A 19309-nucleotide genomic window follows, 5' to 3' on the forward strand; every position below is an offset into this window, starting at 1 on the left:
CGGGTCGGAACCGGCGGACAGGGAACAGGAACGGGAACCGAGATTAAAACCTTAACGGGACCAGGCGCTTCCAGGTCCCGGACTCGCACGATACGGAAATCAGATGCAGAGCCCTGATGAGCGTCAGCGCCTGGCTTTTAAGGTGGGCTGGGAATTGGGAACAGGTGTACAGAATAAAGTCTCACGTGAAAGGGCTGGAGCACCCTTAAGGAGGGGGGACTATAATCGTGACAGGTTTGCTGTCATGGAAAGGCAAAATTGAGTCTTTAGCATGCTCAAAACAGAGAATTGAAAAAGTCAACTAGTTACAGAAAAACATGAAGACAGAGACCAGAGAAAGAGCAGGCTTCAGCCACAACTTGTGTTCCTTTAACAAATAACACTAGTTGCCCAGGAGATAGATGTAGCTGAGTGTTCATCTGAAATTTACAGAATAAATTGCAAATTGAAACATTAATACATTGAAACATAAGTCATTGACACAACATCCTAATCCAGCTAAGTGACGCACCCAAGTCAACCTGCTTTATTTCAGGAATGTGGGGAAGTTAAACAGTGATGCTTGCAGTAGCCAAGATAACAGGGGCCAGGCAACAACACCCTCTCCACAGGTTATTCAATACTGGACTATTGCAAATTCGACTTTACATAAAAATCTCCTGTGAATCCCATAATATTTTTTTAGGTAAGCAGAGTGCATGTCACATGTGTAAAAATACTGTGCATAGTGTGGCAATTTCCTTCCATGAGAAATGGAAGATGAATACCGTGGAGTAAGTGTAATACGCTCACCACCAGGGCTCTGTTTAACACTTCGGTCTAACTTTGCCTTCACACAATCATATCACACAAGTGATTTTATTACTTTTATTATTTACTGTGCATTTTATTTTGAGTTTGATTACTGAACGATGCAATATAGGGTAATGAAATGTAATATAAATTCTTTAAAAGGTCATTCTGACACTCTATATTTTTAAGTCTATTCAATATTTGGTGTTTATTCTAATTATAGGATTCACAAATTTTTTTTCCACTCATTGTTATTTCATTTCTCTATTCAGTGGTTCTCAAACTGTGGTACCCGTACCGGCAGTGGTCCGTGCCGCTAGGTGGTACGCCAAATGACCCTGGAACTGTGTCATGTGCGTTGAAAAATCGAGTTTTCATATTTTGTATTTTAATACGTGTCGAATACGCAGCCTACTGTACGTACTACGATACAGTGCGCGCTAATACTTCAGTGGACACAAGAGATACTCTGTAATTCTATACCACTCTATAGGAATGCGTGCTATGGATGCAAGTGACCAATTGTATTTAAAAAAAGCTACTGTATCTCCAGCAAATAGGGAGAAAGGAGAATGTGCGTGATTTTGGAACAATGCCAATGTTGTAAACACAGGAATGCATAGAAATACGTGCTACGAACGCAGGTAATCTTGTGAGCACACGAAAGCGTGATAACAAAAAAATATTTAAGAACTGTTCTAATTTGAGTGTCTCTGTTTCCATGCGCATGAAATCAAAACTTTAAATAAATACGGAAATAAAAACGGAAACGCAGAGAAATGCAAGATTGCGGATTGCTAAAGCATGTAAGCTACACTATTTTTGAATAACCTTATTTACCGTTGGCAAAAGAGCTGACACGTATTATGTGTAGAGAAAAGGCTGCTAAACAGCTCGACCTGCTGCCCCCCTCCCCCTGAAAGACACAGTCATTCATAGAATTATTGAAATGAAGGATTATATCAAAAGTACACTGATAGAGCACGTTAAGATGTTTTTCACTGCAATTAGATGAGTAGTCGATTTGGCCAATTTGCTCGTTTACGTTAGATACGAGTTTGAATGCATGTCCCATGAGGACTTTCTGTTCTTTAAACCGCTACCAACAGGAACTACAGGAGAGCACATATTTCAGCTTCTGAATGAATTTATCGAAGAAAATGGCCTCGACTGGATAAAATGTGTGGGAGTTTGTACAGACGGTGCTAGAGCAATGACAAGCCGACATAACGGTGTAGTTGCACGAATTAGAGAGGTTGCTCCAGAAATTAATGTACGCATTTCAACATCCACTGCGAGACCTTTGCCATCAAGAAAATGCCTGACGATTTAATATCTGCTAGACTCTGTTGTGAATTGTATCAATGTGAATTGTATCAATTGTATATAATTGGGAAAGAGGAAAAAGTTGCTTTCTTCCTCTAACTCATGCAGCTGCTAGCTGTTCCCTTGCTCTCTTGCTGGATCAGCAACTGCGGTCACAAAAAGTAGAAAGTGTTATTATAGATGACGTTAAATTAGTCACCTAGGAACCATACCCCTTCCTCTTTAAACACAAAACACTAAACGCTGCCACACCACCAGCTCTAATGAACTTTGGTTCCTGCCAACTGAGTTTAAGAGATGAATTTTCAGATACACAACAGCAAGTTCAATGTATCATGGTAGAAATGTACTGTAAGCAGATCCATTGGCAAGCATTGTTTTGTGTACTTGTACAACAAAGGCAGAATGCCATATTTCTTTTCTTCTTATTTCTCTTATTTAAGTCTTATTATATACTGAGTTTTTGCAGACAATGATGGTGATCTTGAGGACCTACTGTATGCGATAAACTGTACAAAGGCTTTCCAGCATTTGGCAAGGGATAGGTCCGGATCAAGAAGCACCGTAAATCCACACTACCTGAGAAAGGCAAAAAACATTGCTTATGAAAAAAGGTATTGAATTACTAAAAACAAAACAGTCTCTATTATTCATTTCAATAGACCATCTCTCTGCTTCACCAAGAACTTTGGTCTATTGACAAAATAGATAGGTGTTACAAAGGCTAACCGATGTTACATTGTTCTTATCAAAATGAGGGTTGGGCTTCAGAGGCCACAAGAGGTCTTATGGATTAGGAGAACTTATAAACGAATAAACAATTTCTTAATTTTGTAACAGTTTTTGAGCAATGTCTAAATAGCACTAAAGCTGGATAGTTTAAGTACCTCTCATACTGGCTCATATCATCTCTTGTCTTGTCCATGAAACACTGAAGTGAAAAAAGTATTTTTTTCAATGACCGTGAATTCCATCAGGGTCCTACCTATGGAGCAGCCTGGGCAATGGCCCAGCAACTGGTTTGGGGGATATACTATATGACCTACTGTAAAATCCATTGGTTCATCACCAAGAGTACAGCAGAGTACAGCATAAAAGATCTGTCCATGCTATCATCTATTGAAAGTTTCTCTGACCACAAAACAATTCCACCAACGACTAGTTCCAGATGTTTATCTCCCTTGCAAATGAGATAATTCACTCATTTCAAACGTGAACAAGGTAGCTCTATTTCTGATTTTTTTTTTTTAAATAATGCACACATATCATCGAGCTAACGGTTCTCTTTAGATTACCTAGAAATGTTAGCCAGAAGCAATGAAATGAAATTATCCAAGTGTGACAGAAAAATCGTGGGGGGGGGGTAACTAAAAGCAGAGAAGATGCTGGAAGGTTTTCAAAAAGTTTGTTACTACTTTCTTCAAAAGCAAAAAGAATGAAGCAATAGCAGCGTTAGACTTGCTTCAGACAGAAGGAGAAGGACCACTAGTGACATACAGTACCTAACCTTCACTGCTCCTAACGAGGGTACTGCTGCAACAGAAACATCAGCTGAAACCTCCAGCAGCAAAACCCTCACTACAGAGGGTGTGAGACTACCAGGAACAGAACACAATCCAATGCATTCACACTGAGATGTCAAATAAATTTATAGTCATTACATTTATATTAGTAATTTAAGTTTTAAAGCAATAGCTATACTATTCTTTATCTACAGTACTTTTCTGTATCGTTTTGGTAAAGGCCAAAACGCAAAAGGCAGTACATTATTGAAGCGACATGCATTGTACACTTTATTCTTGTTTCCGAGTGGGCTGGGTAGGAATAAAGGGGGTGGGTGAGGGGGTGGCCATCCTTGACTTTTTCCCAGGGCCCCAGAATCATTAAGACTGCCCCTGCCATTGACATTAGGCAAGTTGAACAATTTTCTTTCTCGTTAAGGTATGTGGATACCAGTGTGAACAGTGTTGAATGTTTCATTAAATTTGAGGAGCTGTCCAACAGCAGTGCTGAAGCATTTCATGATTTATTGATACATTCACTCCACAAACCGGGCTTAACACCAACGACATACAAGGGAAAGCCTATGATGGAGCTAGGTTGATGTCTGGTCAGCTCTCGGATCTACAGGAAACTGGGAAAGAAACATGCAATTTCAAAACAATTATCTGCATTTATTCCCACAATCTAAATTTCATTCTCTACAACACAGGGTCTTCATGCACTACTGCAAAACTCTTTTTTGGCACACTTGAAACACTTTGCTGCTTTTTGAGTCTGGCAAATGCTGCTCCTCATTTTCCTCAACACAACTCAGACCTGCCTGCTGCTGGGAGTCTTCTTCCTTTCTTGTCTATTTCAAAATGTCCTACATTTTTCTAAAAACTGCCTTTAAACTACTTCAAAAATGTCTCAAAGTTTTGTTCACCCACACATGACATCAGTCTACCGCTCCTCTTTCACACACATCAGCCAGTGCAGTGATTTGCATCGATGGCGTGCACGTGTTTATGCTTTTCATCTATTTTTAGGCATTTTTATTTGTAAATGTGCATTTTATTTTTTTTATGTCACACGGAGGTGCCAGTCTTGCATTTAGAGGATGAGGAGCATGAGAGGTACAATCACCGTGAGCACAGCCCTCCTTCCACCATTAAAACACAAATTGCAAATCCATTAACATTCAATCTGGATATAAAAAAATACATATTTTGCAAACAGAAAGTTGCTTTTACCATTTGTGATCAACAAGTGAATTGAGGTTTTGATTTGATCTGGGCCACAGTTTAGAATTGATGATGATCGTGATGATCATTAGCACATAAATATTATACCAGAGAAGGCCATTCAGTTCATCTTGTTTGGTTAGATTGCAGTTCAATTTGTCCCTTTTTTAAAACACATCATGGCTTCAGCTTTAACCTTGAAAGTCTTGCGCATTGGTTCCAGACACCCATAATCTTGCAAGGAATGCAAAGAATTGTGTCCTGTTTTCAGTCTTAAAAAGCCTTTTTTATGATAATGAACTTGTGTTCTCGGGTGCTTGTAATGCTGCTGATCTTGAAGTCCTTTACCTTGTTGTAACATCTTGACTTTAGGGGAAGGGGATGAAGGTGACTTTAATGTTCACGCATCCTTATAGCAGATCATTGTGTTAAAAAGAATACAGTATGCAAATAGTAATGCAGTGCATATAGTCTGAACCATTCATAACCATAGCAGCCATATACATTTTCCTGGGGCTTTAGATCATCAGTTCAGTTTCTCCTGTAAGGTTTTGAAAATGAATTAGCATATCATGGTGCATTTAAAAAAAAATACAAATATATTTTAAAAATACTAATAAGAATCTAAATACCATTTAGTATAAAGTGCATAAGGGCTATATTTCTTTTATCCCCAGAATGGCCTGCTTTGTAATCAGTAACCCTGTAGTGTACTCAGCAATCTTTTTTTATTTCAATTGCCCACCACAATTCTATATTACAAATACATAAATCATAATGTTTCAACAAAAGCAGAATTTCATTTTCTCCTTTCAGCTGTTATCGGGATTGGGTGGTATATAGCATGCTTTGGCCAAGTAATTTATTACACTTGCTGAATGGATAATGGCAGCCACAGTCTATTATAGCTCGCTTTGTTAAGGTCTTGAATGTGTTACTGAAACCTGTGGCAGTCTAAATCTCTTTACATCAGTAATAGATACACAACACTCTATTATTTAATGCCACAACAAAATTAAATAGTTTGGAGGTCTGACTACAGCACTTAAAATGAAATTATCTTTGCAGAATAAATTTCAAACTGAGGGGAGAAAAAAAGAACTACCGTCTTTTTCCAATTAGTTGAGCATTGGAGTCCCTCATGCAAATACTACCAGGACTGTGGTTTTTTGTGCTTTCTTAATACTGCAGGTGTCGAAAAAACATAAAAACGGTCTGGCTAAGAATGACTTAAGAAGAGATCGAGATTAATTAATTTGTCATTGAAATACCAATAGACTGTAGTGAAACTGACAGCTTATCATTGACGTGACCTGAATAGAATTTATTAACAAGCAGGTCGTGGTTTTCCATTGACAGTGTCTTGCAGATCGGCATTTCATATCACTTCCAACTGAAAACAACCTAAAGCTGTCAGTGCAGAAATAAATCATAATATATAATATATCAAATTTATCAAGGTTTTGAAAGTGTGCTGAATATCTGAGATGTTCCTCGCAGGGCTTGGGGGAGAAGAAAACATTACGGAAAATTAATTTAACTTTTGTCCTTATTAAAATCAAACTGTAATTCAAAACACTTGGTATTTAGACAACGTGGGATGAAAACTCAAAAACTCTTGGGGCCCGGATTTCAGATGAGACTCTTTAAATTCTGTTTCAGTAGCATGTTCAATGACATTTGAAAAACAGTCTTAATGAATCAGTGATGAAGTATCCATAGTATCTATGGATGATAGAACTACATAAAACACTAATAACTGGAATGTCTGAACACAATATAAAACAAAAATGAAGAGTCTAGTTGTAAGAATAATAATATTAATTACATGGGTTTGTTTTTCAGTGAAATATCATGTTTATTTTAAAACAATTTCACAGAAGGCACTCATGAAGTATTTATTTATAAGTACTTATGAATTTACTGTGACAATATCATTTTAAAGTATTTGGTCAATAAAGATTGGTTTATACAATATGATATGATACGATATTTTTTTACCTGGAGTCTTGAGTTGTTCTTGTCTCACAGCCATTTCTTTAGTGTTTGTTTGTTTGATCTTTTCTATTTGTTCAAAGCAATAGCTAAACATGAATGGAATGAAATTGAAAAAATTGAAAAGCTCTCAAACTTTCTTCAGTCCTTATTTAGAGTGTAAAAAAAAGGGAGCTTGTCGCAGGTCAGAGCTCGGCCAAGCATGGGATTGCTTGGGTGTATTCTCATCAAGAGTGTGTTCCAATAATGCAAATTGATGTTTTGTCTTTGAATTGGCTCCTCAATTATGCTTGAGATCTGATAGATCTGGCATATTAGACAGGCACAGTGTGCATTAGTGATGCTGATGACTCCAGGACAACCTGAAACCTCCTTTTCAAAGGTATATGAATAAAAAATGAATAAAGGGTTCAACATACATTTTCATAAGTTAAGAAATCTAAATAGTTTCTTTTAGGTTTGTGTAATAAGCAAAATAAAATTAAAATGAAATAGGAATTATATGGCTGTATTATGTATAATTGTGTGCATTGTTTCCAGTCTAATTGTTCAAAAGTAACACATCTACTCTTCAGTAAAGAGACACTGGTTCAGCTGCATATAAGTTATAGGGAAGTTGTGTGAAATCCTTAAAATGCTGAACTCCACATAAGCTTTCCTGTTCTTATCACAATTTCATTCATGACTTTATATGAAAAGCAGTTACATTTATTAGTTAGATAGTATGGATACTGTATTTAGACACAAAATATCTGCCTGAAACCTAGCCATAAAAGCAAAAAGCACTCCCTTTGAACAATGTCTGGAGATGAAGAGGTACGTCCACACCAGTCCAGAAAGTATTTTCTGGTGACCCCCAGCCCTAAGATTCTGAAGGACAGGAACTCCCTACAAGCCAAGTGACCAATACATATGAGAAACCAAGGGAAGCCTACAATGGTGACAGCAAAGAAAGTGTATTTTTCATATACAAGAGAGAATGATGCATTATCCCTGTCATAATCTAAAGTGGATGTGGAAAGGTGGTGATTCTGAAGCTGAATAAGAATTAAAAGAGTCAACCTTATCACTTCAAGCCATATTCCTCACACTTAGAAAAGTGACAGGCGTAATGGAGACGGGGATGTTTTGGGAACTAGAAGACAACAGGCTTAATGCATATTGGTAGAGGTTATGAGGAGAAAGGAAACATTTTCCTTTAGTTTCAGAGTTTGGATGAGAGGTCATTACATGTGATCACCTAAATTAATTAAGCTTTTATCATAAGATCCTCATAACCTTCCTGTTAAGCTATTGTGCTATATTTCTTCTCAAAATCACAATTTGGTAGTTTGATCATCCCCTACCCCTGTGAAGTGGTTACAAAGTCTATAAGCATGACATATTGACGGTTTATTTGGCCTGGATGAAGAAATGGAAACCAAACTGTACGGATAAAGGATAAAGCTGAGAGGCCCCCTTCACTTTGCAAGGATTGAGCCAAGGAGCTACTGTAAGGGCTAAGATGAGAGAGAGGAAGGCATGTTAAAAAGAGTGTGCAAAAGGATTTATAAATGGGAGAGAATGAAGAAGTTAACATATATATTCACATAGTGGATGTTAACATGCCAGATGTGCACATACCTTGTCCTGGAGAGCCACAGTCCAGCTGGTATTATGGGTCACTTTTAAATCATCAATTTGTGAAGACTTGGAACACATTTGAGTTTTTATAAATGTAGTAAATTAATCGGAACAACTAAGTCAGGAATGGCAAACTGGTCATTGATAATTACAGGATATTGTTTTTAATCTTAATACTACTTAATTGAGCAAATCACTTAGTTAAAATAACAAAATTGTGCCTCTGGAAAATCAGGTTTGTTTGGTATAAAGCTCTTTCACCAACAATGCAACATTTAGCATTCTTCTGTAATTCAGAAGTAATTGAGCGAGCAATTACCGACTCGCGATAGATTTGGCATGTGGTATGGCTTTAAGAAACACTAAACATGAAGAATTCCATCAGAATTCTCAAAAAATGAAACATTTTCATTACTTGTTTTGGTGTTACTTTTATTATTCTCAGACAAAAATATGCGCTTCCCTTAAAATACCTATTAAAATGATGATGATAACACATGACATGACGACCACTCTTGAAAGATACATTTGTAGTAAATCATTTAAGAAATATGTGCAAAACCCGTCTAAAGCTTGCATATATCAAGTGTTTGGAGATCCTACAGGCTGAAACATGCTGTTCAAATGCAAGACATTTTTACGATGTCTTGAAACAGTACATCATGGCAATTTACCAATCCTGCTATTACTGCTACCAATTTTACTGATAATAGTACCCGTTTAAATTTAATGTAAATAGAAGCATGGGCTGAGCGTGGAATGATGTACAGTGTCTCACAAGTAAAACAAATGCTCACATTCTAATACTCACATCAAGGTAAGGTAGGACAAAGTCAGCCTGGCATTACATTCGGGAGCACAGGACAGGCCCAGTGTCAGGGAATGGCGGAAATCTACTTGAAGTCAAGAAGAGACAATAGTGGGCCAGAGAGGGCGGTGACGTTGAATTGGATGCCACCTGCTACCCGGCTTCTCCTCCCCAGGGAGGCACCACGGTAAAAGAGGGCATCTCCTGCTTTTAAGTGACAAGGTCGGTGACACGCAGCCGACACCTCAGACTCGGGGGTTAAAATTTCACTGCACTTGAATGTTTCTATAATTTTTCAGCCAATTAAATAGAACTCCCTGCCAGAGGTCCCTGGCATGAGGTCTTTGCAGTGACCAATGACCATATCAGCGCAATGGATGCATGTGATTTTTCGATGTTGCTCTCTCCACTCCAATGGCTAGGCTAAAAGAAACCAGTGAAGCATGTTCTCTATAACAATATAAAATAAAATCAGCACAAGATGAAAGTTTCGTCCACTTTCAGAAAAAGCTATTACGTGTTTTTTTTTTTTGTTAATTTCAATGCTACATGCTCTACGTCGTGTTTTCTATTGAATTGGATGTGCCGGAGTGAAAAGGGAATCCTTTTTAATGCAGATGCGTAATTAATTCCTCATGTTTAGTGAATTAAACATCTCTTAGAATGCAGGGACTGTTGGGGAATGGTTATTTTATTATGTAGCAGATAAAAGGAGGCTGTGCATTTTCCCTCTGTAACATGTTAAGAATTTATTTGGGGTGAAAAATGAAAAGACTGTCTGGTAATAGAAAACAATAGGGCAGCTCAATTATTCTCTGGGGTACATTTTACAGTCAGAGTTATATAGATGTGGAAGAAAGTTAACAAAAAGCCTGTTTGGAAAACAAAAGCAGACACCAGAGTGCAATTCTGTACTTCGAATTGCAAGAAGATATTAGGAAGTGGTGTACTTTGAATTGCAAGAAGATATTAGGAAGTCTTGTCCAGACATAAACTGTATTGGTATAAGAGGACATGAACTGAAGTATGATCAAAATACAACATACAGCATAAATATAAAATAGCATTTTATTCAAATACATTAATTTATTTGGTACTGCTTATTTGTAGAATAATCTAGAGTGCAAGAACATTATTCTGGGTAAATAAATATTATAGTATTAGAAAATAATGCCGAACATGCAGCACAGTATAAAACAGATTTCGGTTAAATAATTACAAGACTTGCTTGAAAGATTGTTGCTTGTCTAAGGTCTTTCTGCATTAACACATGCACAGCTTATTCCTTAATGAGAGAATTTTCCATTACTGTAATTATCCCTGGACATTTTATGAAGGTAGGGTATTTTCAGTATCTTGCTATGGCCAATCTTCTGTGTCCTTTGTAAATTAATATAGCACAAATGGAATTCAACAGATTTTTTTTCCACTAGGACTAATGTGTTGCAATTTGAGTCTGCAATTTTCTAATTGTGATTGCCATTTTAATTTTACTCATGGCTGTGCAACTAACAGTGTATACTAATTAAAATTAATTGCATGTTGTACCTGTATGATTCTAGTGACTAGCTATACTTGAGCCATAAGGTTATAATCTGTGGATCAACTATGCTTTAGTGAGCATCTGTAAGTGGTATTTCATTGCTTGTAAAATTCCACACTATTCCAAATTAAATAGTGACAGTTTTAAGTTGTTATGAACTGGCATTCATCTTTCATCGTTTCAAATGATGACTCAATGTAAAATAATTTAAGTGTACAGATACATGTGTTTAAGCATAAATACGTTTGGGATGGAATATTACTTTATATGCTAGGATCATATTCATTACATTTTATGTATCTAGAATACTTCCAAAAGACTTTCATTTTAAATTTGAAACCAGTAATATGTTAGTATGTTTTTGTTAGCAAAAATAAACATGTTTAGAATGTAGTTTTTTTAATTGAGTAATGAAAAATTACTCAATTAAAAAAACATTTTGAATTAAACATTATATTTTGTATTATTTAAGCAGCAAGGTAAAGTAACCATCATTTGTGCAAACATTAAGTAACAGTACAAAGAAGTCTATGAAGGTCTAATATATTTTAACTTGAATTTACACATACAGTAGCATGTGAAGGGTTTGCATTTTATTTACAACGGTTTTTCAGTTCATTTCCTGTGAGACAGGAGACTTTGCAGTAAAACTGTTAAATCTGTAGGTTTTAATTTAAGCACAGGGCCAACCTTTGGAGACAGGTTCTAATTTAAAGGAAATTCGAGAAAATAGTTCCAATTCCTTTCCCTTGCTGTATGACGCCTCTCGTTTTGTGGTTTCAGCCCTCAAGCGTAGACAAATGCAGGTCATTTACAATTCCACCGCAGGAATTAGCTGACAGACATCAATGTAGATAACTGAAGGCTGCAGCATTAACACCAGTGTGCGCATTAATCTTTCCCAAATTAAAATCTGTGCTGCAGCATTTAAGATTGAGGCCACCGTGGTTCAGTACAGCCTGACCGCCAATTCTGATAAAAGTGTTATAAGAGAGGAGAGATTTAGATAAATTGCCCATGGTCACACAACAAGCAGCCCGGGTGAATGTTTGGTCTATTTGCTACCATCATACTGTGGTAGCAGATGGTTGTTTACATGTCTATGGTGAGTCAAGACCAAAACAACATGACAAACTGCAGTTATTGATGTTGGTAATGGAAAGCTATTCTATCTGTGTTTGTGAATGTACACTTTTGGCTTCTAAAGGTAGCAAGTGATAAAGCAAGCATGACTGAATTACATTCCATTAGTGAGAGACCAACCCATACAAAAATTTAGCTCATTTTATAATTTATGTAACAGTTCCTCTAGATTTATGAAAAAAGCAATTTTGCTCTCGCTCATGATCAGATCCCATAAAGTTCAAGGCTGCGATGTGTTGCATACTATCATATAGCTGTGTAATTGATCTGTGCTTAACATAGGAACACAACACAAATGAAGTGTGCAATTTGGCACCAAAGCTCAATGTGAACAGGAAAGAGCAGAGGTACAAGGGCAGTGAAACACTGAAATATATTCTCATAAACTTTCATTTTTTTCAAGCCAACAGTGTTGATAACATGCTAACAAAGTAATTTAAAAAATAAATGTAATTAATAATTTCAAAGTCCACTAGCTTACACTGTGTGTAGCACATGAATAGCCATAATGACAAAATAATTAAATTTTATATATGAACTCTCCTTTTATATTTTGTGATTTAAACACATTTTGGTTCACAAATGGTAAAAACAGATGTGTAACATGATCAAGGACATTTTTATTTAAAACTAGCACCCTCATTTAACTTTAGCTTGATTCTCTTTTGCTGCCAAAAATACCTGAAATAAAATAGCAAATATAATTGCTACAAACATTGTTACATGATTAGTATAAAAATAATAAGCATGATATGTACTTATGTGATGATAACAGAAACATATATATAAATATTCTAAAGGTCACGATCAGTTCATTGTGGGGCTTGGGCAGGAACTTTGAACCAATTCGAAAACTATTGTAATTTTTCAATTGGTTTTATTAACAGAAGAATGCTTTATAGCCACACATGTCTATGTTTCTTTCTTTTTACTTTTCAGTGTGGTAAGTCTGTCTGCTGTGTAGTTTAAAAGCTGACAAACATACTAGTGTAGCGGCGAGGCTTATTAAAGTACAGGAATTAAATTTTCTGCTCCCTTGCCAGTCCCTCTCTCCTTCATCTCAGTGGTGCTGGATACAGAGAGGCCATTCCATTTGGTTCACATCTAAGGTGGTTTTCTAGCTGATAGAGTGTCCTGATCAACTCCCAAAGCAGAGACACATCAACCACCCTAACAAATGGTCATCTCTGGCACCTTAAAGTCTGGGATTCCAAGGGAGAGTGTCACGCCCTCTGCAGCCAGAGGGCACTCCTTCTCTGTCCTGTCCCTAGTTTCTGGTCTGCTGTCCTTCCTGTCCCTCTCTTTCCCTTGGGCTTTATATTTCCGGGTCTTGCTCCCTGTCCTCGCTCAGCAGTGATGTTCAGATGTCCTGAGACCCGCCTAGCACCAGGGCGCCCCACGTCCGCTCCCTGAGGGCATAGGTTTCTATACGGCATTCCTGAACTCTTTGCACTAATGAGCCCGGGCCTTTTTCCCGTCTTGCCGCTACGCATATGGGTCTTTTTCTGCTCTCCTGCTCCCCACGGTTAGTCCCTTTGGACGTCCGTGACAAGAGTCTTATTCAAAGTTTGTTTACAACTCTAAGGTCAGATGGCATGGTTACTCATCATCAGCCAACCAGGAACTGGTAGGGCAGGTTAACCCCACGTGGGTATTGAATGCCCATGAAACTTTCAACCAATGAACGACCAGTAGGTCCTCCAGGTAAAACAGGCAGCGCAGAGCCCCTTGGTGTGCCTACTGGATATTTCATCAAACTCAGAGCGCCTGCTGGACATTTCTCAGACTCAGAGCGTCTACTGGACATTTTTCAGACTCAGCCCGGACAACCACGTAACGGCCAGTGTGTCCGAGTGCCGGAACTTTTTCCTTCGTTCTAAGAGTCGAGGACGGAGGTTGCCAGTGCGTAACCAAAGGATCCACCCGAGGTTAGCATCAGCAGCAAGCCTCGTGAACAAGTCGGAACTGTGGACAGCTGAATCAATATTCAGAAATAGCACTTCATCAGGAAAGAACCGGTCTTCTTCCTGACCTGCTGGGACCCACAGTCACTTTTCCCCTGTGCACAAACTCTGCTAGTTTCAGCCAACACTAACTAGCCAGTCTTCAGAGAGCATCAGCAGCACATTGCTGCAGGAAACTCTCCCACCACGTTGCAAGCTGCAACAACACTGCCTGGCACCGAGCCAGAGAGCGCCAATTGGACAGGTGCAAGCCTGCCACTACGTCTTTGTGCCTGCAGGAGTATTCAACTTTCTGCATTACAGCTCAAGAATTCAATTGTTATCCCAACCAGTTGATGTCAATTTAATTCCTATGAGTGATGTACTTGTTTTGAGTATCTAGTGTAGAAGTTGTAACCAAGTTCATTTACGAAACAGTCTAAATGAATGATATTGTAACGCATATGGCCGACAGGCACTGTGTAAGAGCCAGCTTACCAGAGCAGTGATGTCACTGCCCTTCCCTGTAATAGCAGGACCACAGCCACTGGTCTGTAGAAAGATCTCTCTTTAGCTCACCAAGCTGGGTCCCTGTTGAGTGATGCCAGGAAAGGGCACCCACCTGAACCACGTAGTATTACAATATACTGAACGTATGTCCCTCTTGATATTTGTAACTCTTCGTGACTGAATATATACCTGTTGTATTCTGCTAACCCTCACGATAAGATCTGTTATGCTTTATGCACATTTTATGTATTAATAAATGTATTATCGTGTATTAGTACCCGTGTGTGCGTTGTTTGAGTTATCCCGGAAGGTTGATTCTAATAGCCATCAGAAGAATCATTTTGTGACTTACTGCTACAATTAATAATTGTCCCAGTTATGCACAAACCCCTACATTTACTGGTGCCTCGTGATAGGATGCCTACACTAGGAATGTGGGAATGTTACCCAAGATCAACCTTTTAGGGTCTTCAAATGACTGTTCTCAATGTCAGAAAATTAGATCAATTAAAAGGCTACGTGACCACGTGGCATAGAAAACAAGACTGTGTAATCTTTGTGAGCCAGATGCCTAGTTTCCCTGGCTTGTGGTGCACTCTATGGAGAAAGGGGACACCAGAGTAAGGGATCCTTCAGTTACTGCAGCACTTTTCAATTGCTGAGCTAAGTGCTCATGGCAGAAGATTGACTAAATCATTATAGGAGCTTGGGAGTAGAAGGCTTTGGCAGAGAAATATTTTAACAAACAAGACAATTGAGAAACCGTCAAGTGGGAGAAGGATAATTCCCAGCTTTCAATCTTTAATCCTCGTCTAGCTTTACATTGATGGTCTACTTACATCACTCTCTCCTTCAATGAAGCACCTTCAGCTGTGAAAACCAAAAAGACCCAGTGTGGAACAGAACCCTAAATGATTAAACAGATTTGGAAATGGAAGATAGTCTAACATTTGTTGAATATCAAAAGCTATTGAGTGATTCCCTTGGTTTGAGTAATCTGCAGTTAGCAAATCCTTTTTACCTGTTTCTGACTCTACAGTTCAAATTCAGTCTGGAATAAACAATGAAAGTGTCACCATTTTGACTTCTGTCTTATCCAGTTTCTACAGCTGATAACATTTAGCTGTTTAGAGACTTTGTCAGTGTGTGTGAGGTTCAAATTTTAAGGGGTTTCTGGGTGATGATATTTGATTTTGATAAATTGAATTTAAACCACATACTGTAGCTATATCATATCATTTAAATAATTAAATGTGAAACTCAAGTAGATTCAATCAATTAAGATAAATAATGCTGAAAATAAAAAAAACTATGAAGATATACTGTACAGTATGTTCAGCCTTCATAAATTTCAGTTACAAAACTATCAGCTACTACAGTTTTTTTTCCCTGTTACTGATATACATATATTCATTTAATAGAACAAGTATTTGTCGGCGTTTTCTACTGTACTTTCTGCCCTGGCTCCTACCTGTTGAGTATCCCAACAAAATTGACTGAGAAAAAGACTACAAAAATTCAGGTGAGAGGTATTTCTGTTTTTGTTTCAGTGTAATTTGTTCTTAAACACAGAAATAAAAAATGAAAAAAATGGGAAAACTACACCCTTTCAGTTCACACAATAGAAAAAAATATTAAATATATACTTGTAAATCATAATGAATATGAGTTCGGAAGTACACAAACCAGCAGAGACATTCATTTGGAACACAGGTTGAGCCTTATGGTGCAAATGTTGTCTGAGTCTGGGCTGTGTCATAAGCCAACAGACTGGGACTGGCCAGGTAGTAACGCACCATACAAACACCACCGGGACTGGATCGGCCGTTATAAGTCCAGTACCTGTGATGTTTCATAGTGCATCAGTGACCACATCACTCCTGCCATTAGTGCTAACACTGCCCTGTGCACTAGAATTCGGACCAGGACAAACGATAGACATTTTGACAAGTGAACTTGAACTTGAACTTGAACTTCATTGCCATATGTAACCGGTACTGGTACAATGGAATTCTTACTTACAGAAAGTCTCTCGATTGTAAAACAAGTGTAAAAAACAAGACAAAGTGCAAACAGTGCATCAAGACAATATACAAACAAACAGTAGACAATGTGCAAGTAAACATGTAGACAGTTTGAATGTAAACAATACAGATGTGTAAACAATGACTGGAGATGTGCAATAGATAAGAAATCATAAAGAGGTAGATGGTGATGGTGTAGGTGTGGTCCGAGGGGGATGGCTAAATGTGTTCGCCAGTCTCACTGCTTGTGGATAGAAGCTATTGAAGAATCTAGTGGTAAGTGTCCGTATGCTCTTATATCTCTTGCCTGAGGGCAGTGGGGTGAAGAGCTCATGCCCGGGGTGGTGACTGTCCTCTGTGATGGCCAGAATTCTACCACGGCAGCGGTCCTCATAGAGCTGTTTAATCTCGGTGAGACCGCAGCCGATGATCTTCTGGGCCATATTGACCATTCTCTGCAGTGCCTTTCTTTCTCGTGAAGAGGCGTTGCTATACCACACGGTGATCCCGTTGGTGAGGACGCTCTCGATGGTGCAGCGGTAGAAGTTCACCAACACATGTATTGGCATCCCCCATCGCTTGAGGCACCTCAAGAAATAAAGGCGCTGCTGAGCCTTCTTCATGATAGAGTCAGTGTTCACAGTCCAGGTTAGATCTTTAGAGATGTGAATTCCCAAAAACCTAAAGCTGGTGACTGTTTCCACTTCCGTTCCATCAATACTGAGTGGGCTGTGAGTGTATGGCCTGTGTCTCCGAAAGTCCACTATTATCTCTTTCGTTTTCTTTATGTTCAAGTCCAGGTTATTGCTATGACACCACCTAAGCAGCTGTACAATTTCATCCATGTAAGTGGACTCGTCATCATCACTGATCAGTTCTATTATAGTGGTGTCATCCGGATGCGGTTGTTGCTGTGTCTTGCTGTGCAGTCGTGAGTAAATAGGGAGTACAACCTTGGACTCAGACAGCAGCCTTGTGGGGTTCCAGTGCTCAGGGTGAGTGGTGTTGATGTTTTATTGCCTATCCGCACCACCTGTGGTCTCTCGATAAGAAAGTCCGGCAGCCAGTTGCAGACAGAGTTGCACAGACCTAATCCCCTGAGTTTTGTCACCAGTTGACTGGGTATGATGGAATTGAATGCTGAACTGGAGTCCACAAACAGCATTCTCACATACGAGTTCTTAGTGTCCAGGTGTTCCAAGGCTGTATGCAGAGCCAGGGAGACAGCATCATCCACTGATCTGTTGTTCTGGTAGGCAAACTGCAAGGGGTCCAGGGACTCTGTGATGGAGGAGTTGATGTGTGACAACACCAGCTTCTCCAGGCATTTCATCACCACAGATGTTAATGTTACTGGGCGGTAATCATTCAGGCATGTCACTTTTGTATTTTTGGGGGTTGGAACAATAGTGTTTTTTTTAAAGCAGGTGGGGACCATGGACTGTGACAGGGAGGAGTTAAAGATGTTAAAGTGAAAGGAAAGTGTACACACTTCTCATCTCCCAAGTTACTGACAGAAGGGCAGGCCGAAAAAATCAAGACAGTTAGGCTACTGCAATGCCATAGTGGGTTGTTATGCTAATAAAAATTACATACTTCAGTATGGCCAGAAAACTGCATAAGCCAAGTAAAACTACTCTTCAATAGCATAACTATTGCACAAGCTCTCTATGGAAATTTAGAGTGCACATTAGGGTTCATCTAGGGATGTATAAAACACTGAACGGTCTAGCTCATTTTATGATTTCTTGGCTATACATCTCTTTGTTGTGTGTACAGGCCAGTTCCTAATGTGAGACCTGCTGATTCAGGCCTTCTTATTCTGCTGAAGACCAGATCAAACGCAATGAACAGAGCTTCCTTATGTGCAAGACCATGTACATTTTTCTATTGAGCTTTAGAAAATGGAGTCACTTGTACAGTCCACTTAACAACAACTAGGAAACTAGGATAAGATCTGGCCCAATGAGCCATTGTGGCGTGAATATGGAAATTACCTACCTAATTCAAAAATAAGGTTAGAAAATTAAATTAATAAGCAATTTAAATCAAAACCTGCGCTATGTTCTGTATTTTGTTCAATTTAGCACACGTAAAGATGTGAATTAAAAAAATTCACTCTATAAAACATAAGCAAGCAAACGTTTTCCCTTTCCCCCCAAAAAAAGCTATGTGCAGATGTTTTATAAAACAGTCTTCATTTATTGCTGTTTTTTGTGTGTACTACTACATGACCCATCATGGAATTAAATCTCCTCGCTTACAAAGTGTACTTTTGTTTTTTACTGTATTTGCAGCAATGATACAGCCCATGATACTTACATCTAGCAACTAAGTTGTATAAGCCTGGGGAAAAAAGACAAACATCCTATTAGACCACAGGTCAAATACTGCATACTAATGTAATCTCAATGTCATGAAATTCACCACTGGCAACTTGCTGAACCCAAATTAGATTTGTTTACATACATCAGGCCAAAATATTTATTTCTGATGACCTGTTCTTATCTCCAAATTTAATTGGGTTGTGACATAGCACAGATATGTTTTAATATACTGTATTTGCAGTATATGTGATTCTAATTCCCTGCCTTAAACTGAGGGAAAGGCCATAAGAAAAAGTAGTGTTGCATACCTTTTTAAGGGGCAGCAAAATTCTGCTGGGAGTTGTCCGTCATGGTGGCCGCAACAAGCAAGAGCTATTGGAAGAGCTAGGTGGAGACTGTTTGTACTGAGCCCTGTTCTGATGAACAAGGTTAACATCCTTGTCTTAAATTTGTAGTGAGCTTCAACTGGAGCAAAAAGCACAAAGAATTAGCAGTGGTTCACTGTTAGGCTTAAACAATGAGGGCTATTGTTGTCAAGATCATTTTTTT

Source organism: Lepisosteus oculatus, chromosome 1 (genome assembly GCF_040954835.1).
Source record: "Lepisosteus oculatus isolate fLepOcu1 chromosome 1, fLepOcu1.hap2, whole genome shotgun sequence".
Lineage (NCBI taxonomy): Eukaryota > Metazoa > Chordata > Actinopteri > Semionotiformes > Lepisosteidae > Lepisosteus > Lepisosteus oculatus.